The 5,000-nt window shown below is 51.6% G+C and overlaps 1 non-coding gene across 1 annotated transcript in view; it reads right to left on the bottom strand.

Annotated features, from left to right (window-relative positions):
- The window catches only part of LOC124577379, a 1,910-nt gene extending 1,597 nt beyond the window's left edge, over nucleotides 1–313 (bottom strand). The window contains exon 1 of the ribosomal RNA XR_006972632.1: nucleotides 1–313. This exon is cut by the window's left edge and continues 1,597 nt beyond it. This is a non-coding gene — a ribosomal RNA (small subunit ribosomal RNA).
- Between the last annotated feature and the right edge of the window lie 4,687 nt (nucleotides 314–5,000).

Here is a 5,000-nt window from a genome sequence, read left to right on the forward strand (position 1 = left end):
AAGATGCGTCGCCGGTACGAGGACCGTGCGATCAGCCCAAAGTTATTCAGAGTCACCAAGGCAAACGGACCGGACGAGCCGACCGATTGGTTTTGATCTAATAAAAGCGTCCCTTCCATCTCTGGTCGGGACTCTGTTTGCATGTATTAGCTCTAGAATTACCACAGTTATCCAAGTAACGTGGGTACGATCTAAGGAACCATAACTGATTTAATGAGCCATTCGCGGTTTCACCTTAATGCGGCTTGTACTGAGACATGCATGGCTTAATCTTTGAGACAAGCATATGACTACTGGCAGGATCAACCAGGGAGCTGCGTCAACTAGAGCTGAGCAGCCGGCCGCCCGGGAGTGTGTCCCGGGGGCCCGCGCGAACACGCAAGCGTCCGCTCAATTATTCTGCAAACAGGAGGAGGCTGAGCTCCCCTGCACGATACACCTCGAAACCCTCTCAGGTCCCGGCGGCGCGCAGCGCCGTCCTAAGTACTTGGTCGGGTTCGAGAGAGGCGCAATCGCCCGGAGTTTGGCGAGTAGACGCTTTAGGTGCGACCACCCGTGCTCCCAACTGAGCTTGCCGCTGCCGACAGAGGCCCGGGAGCGTGCTGTCGTGGCATTGCCGGCGGGAGACAACACGCGCCACCTACGGTGGCCGGCAGCTCCAACGCCAGCGCCACAGAAGGACAAAAGCCCCACTTGGGTGCCGAAGCGAACTCTCCCAGCACAGCGCACGCGCCAACACGTCCGCACAGCTGCGATACAAACCACCTGCGAGAACCGCAGAGGCGACCGAGCAGCAGACGGCGTCGCGGCGCCGAGCGCCGGGCGGCGGCGCATCCTCAGCGCACACAGTCCTCAATCGGACCAGCACACTGCAGATGTCCACCGCGCTTCGCACCGGGCCCGCGAGGACCTACTTTGGCCGCACGGCGCCGCGTGCAGGGTGCGCCGGCGCGCAGCTGCGCCGCCTGCCGCCTCCGTCGGCCGGCGCGCCTGCCACTGGCCGCCCCCACCAGCCGGCTGTAGCGCGTGCGCCCACGCACCGCGCGGCCAGCACGCCGGGAGGCCCCCCCTCACCGGCCGGGGACGGTCCCACCCAGCCACCGCCGCGTATCGCTTCACACCCACATGCCATTCACGTTCGTGGGCATGGTGGGTATCGCTGAAACAACCGGTTGGTAGCTCAACCGATCGTCGCCATCACTGATTCACCTCTAGCGAGAACAACCGCACCACAACGGTTTACCAGTTGTTCATTTGCGTAACGTCACCAGCAAACGTAGACGTCCATCGCCATTTGCAAATTCAACGATTGTTGCATGCCTGTGTCAGGTGTCACGACACACTATGTCTGCCCACATACACGCAACAACATGTGCACGCTTCGCGAACACGTGGAAGGTGGCCCCCGTACGTATGCGATGTCCATTGCGCGAACGACTGTCAACCGGCCTCTGTCGCATGTCGCAGATGTGGAACGCAGTGCACCATGCTGTCACGGTGTGTGAGAAGAGACGACTACGTCTGACAACACGCGCCACTACATCAACAGACGGCTCATGCTGATCGCCATCCAGGGCATACCACACTGCAATCCGGCTCTTATAGGGAGACGACACATAGCTGAGTGCACAACAGTTGGACCGCATGGTTCGCCGTTGTTGGCGCAGTCGTTGTACGGTCACATGTACCACGATGTATCATTCAGTACATGAGGACCAATGTGCAGTACAGTGTGTGATTTGGACGTACAACATCAGCGGACAGTTGACACAGGCCGTACCACAGCGTAGGCTAAGTGCTTCGCCATGCGAATGCCAATGAACAACTGCGAAGGGCATTGAGCATGTACGTCCTGCTGCCATCCACATTACAGTGTATCGCTGCAAGGTGTTTAACATGAAGCGATACACTGGGGACCAGGCAGTGCGAGTAGCAAACTATATTGCGGGGGTTGCAGTTAGGCAACACTACACTAATTTAACGCGTCGTATGACAATTACAGAGCGGGTTAAGGCCCAACGTGTGTTGGGTTAAGGCCCAACGTGTGTTGGGTTAAGGCCCAACGTGTGTTGGGTTAAGGCCCAACGTGTGTTGGGTTAAGGCCCAACGTGTGTTGGGTTAAGGCCCAACGTGTGTTGGGTTAAGGCCCAACGTGTGTTGGGTTAAGGCCCAACGTGTGTTGGGTTAAGGCCCAACGTGTGTTGGGTTAAGGCCCAACGTGTGTTGGGTTAAGGCCCAACGTGTGTTGGGTTAAGGCCCAACGTGTGTTGGGTTAAGGCCCAACGTGTGTTGGGTTAAGGCCCAACGTGTGTTGGGTTAAGGCCCAACGTGTGTTGGGTTAAGGCCCAACGTGTGTTGGGTTAAGGCCCAACGTGTGTTGGGTTAAGGCCCAACGTGGGTTGGGTTAAGGCGCAACGTGGGTTGGGTTAAGGCCCAACGTGGGTTGGGTTAAGGCGCAACGTGGGTTGGGTTAAGGCGCAACGTGGGTTGGGTTAAGGCGCAACGTGGGTTAGGTTAAGGCGCAACGTGGGTTAGGTTAAGGCGCAACGTAGGTTAGGTTAAGGCGCAATATAGGTTAGGTTAAGGCGCAATATAGGTTAGGTTAAGGCGCAATATAGGTTAGGTTAAGGCGCAATATAGGTTAGGTTAAGGCGCAATATAGGTTAGGTTAAGGCGCAATATAGGTTAGGTTAAGGCGCAACGTAGGTTAGGTTAAGGCGCAACATAGGTTAGGTTAAGGCGCAACATAGGTTAGGTTAAAGCGCAACATGGGTTAGGTTAAGGCGCAATATAGGTTAGGTTAAGGCACAATATGGGTTAGGTTAAGGCACAATATGGGTTAGGTTAAGGCACAATATGGGTTAGGTTAAGGCACAATATGGGTTAGGTTAAGGCACAATATGGGTTAGGTTAAGGCACAATATGGGTTAGGTTAAGGCACAATATGGGTTAGGTTAAGGCACAATATGGGTTAGGTTAAGGCACAATATGGGTTAGGTTAAGGCACAATATGGGTTAGGTTAAGGCACAATATGGGTTAGGTTAAGGCACAACGTGGGTTAGGTTAAGGCACAACGTGGGTTAGGTTAAGGCACAACGTGGGTTAGGTTAAGGCACAACGTGGGTTAGGTTAAGGCACAATATGGGTTAGGTTAAGGCACAATATGGGTTAGGTTAAGGCACAATATGGGTTAGGTTAAGGCACAATATGGGTTAGGTTAAGGCACAATATGGGTTAGGTTAAGGCACAATATGGGTTAGGTTAAGGCACAATATGGGTTAGGTTAAGGCACAATATGGGTTAGGTTAAGGCACAATATGGGTTAGGTTAAGGCACAATATGGGTTAGGTTAAGGCACAATATGGGTTAGGTTAAGGCACAATATGGGTTAGGTTAAGGCACAATATGGGTTAGGTTAAGGCACAATATGGGTTAGGTTAAGGCACAATGTGGGTTAGGTTAAGGCACAACGTGGGTTAGGTTAAGGCACAACGTGGGTTAGGTTAAGGCACAACGTGGGTTAGGTTAAGGCACAACGTGGGTTAGGTTAAGGCACAACGTGGGTTAGGTTAAGGCACAACGTGGGTTAGGTTAAGGCACAACGTGGGTTAGGTTAAGGCACAACGTGGGTTAGGTTAAGGCACAACGTGGGTTAGGTTAAGGCACAATACGGGTTAGGTTAAGGCACAATACGGGTTAGGTTAAGGCACAATACGGGTTAGGTTAAGGCACAATACGGGTTAGGTTAAGGCACAATACGGGTTAGGTTAAGGCACAATACGGGTTAGGTTAAGGCACAATACGGGTTAGGTTAAGGCACAATACGGGTTAGGTTAAGGCACAATACGGGTTAGGTTAAGGCACAATACGGGTTAGGTTAAGGCACAATACGGGTTAGGTTAAGGCACAATACGGGTTAGGTTAAGGCACAATACGGGTTAGGTTAAGGCACAATACGGGTTAGGTTAAGGCACAATACGGGTTAGGTTAAGGCACAATACGGGTTAGGTTAAGGCACAATACGGGTTAGGTTAAGGCACAATACGGGTTAGGTTAAGGCACAATATGGGTTAGGTTAAGGCACAATATGGGTTAGGTTAAGGCACAATATGGGTTAGGTTAAGGCACAATATGGGTTAGGTTAAGGCACAATATGGGTTAGGTTAAGGCACAATATGGGTTAGGTTAAGGCACAATATGGGTTAGGTTAAGGCACAATATGGGTTAGGTTAAGGCACAATATGGGTTAGGTTAAGGCACAATATGGGTTAGGTTAAGGCACAATATGGGTTAGGTTAAGGCACAATATGGGTTAGGTTAAGGCACAATATGGGTTAGGTTAAGGCACAATATGGGTTAGGTTAAGGCACAACGTGGGTTAGGTTAAGGCACAACGTGGGTTAGGTTAAGGCACAACGTGGGTTAGGTTAAGGCACAACGTGGGTTAGGTTAAGGCACAACGTGGGTTAGGTTAAGGCACAACGTGGGTTAGGTTAAGGCACAACGTGGGTTAGGTTAAGGCACAACGTGGGTTAGGTTAAGGCACAACGTGGGTTAGGTTAAGGCACAATACGGGTTAGGTTAAGGCACAATACGGGTTAGGTTAAGGCACAATACGGGTTAGGTTAAGGCACAATACGGGTTAGGTTAAGGCACAATACGGGTTAGGTTAAGGCACAATACGGGTTAGGTTAAGGCACAATACGTGTTAGGTTAAGGCACAATACGGGTTAGGTTAAGGCACAATACGGGTTAGGTTAAGGCACAATACGGGTTAGGTTAAGGCACAATACGGGTTAGGTTAAGGCACAACGTGGGTTAGGTTAAGGCACAACGTGGGTTAGGTTAAGGCACAACGTGGGTTAGGTTAAGGCACAACGTGGGTTAGGTTAAGGCACAACGTGGGTTAGGTTAAGGCACAACGTGGGTTAGGTTAAGGCACAACGTGGGTTAGGTTAAGGCACAATACGGGTTAGGTTAAGGCACAATACGGGTTAGG

The sequence above is a fragment of the Schistocerca americana genome, unplaced genomic scaffold (genome assembly GCF_021461395.2).
Source record: "Schistocerca americana isolate TAMUIC-IGC-003095 unplaced genomic scaffold, iqSchAmer2.1 HiC_scaffold_266, whole genome shotgun sequence".
Lineage (NCBI taxonomy): Eukaryota > Metazoa > Arthropoda > Insecta > Orthoptera > Acrididae > Schistocerca > Schistocerca americana.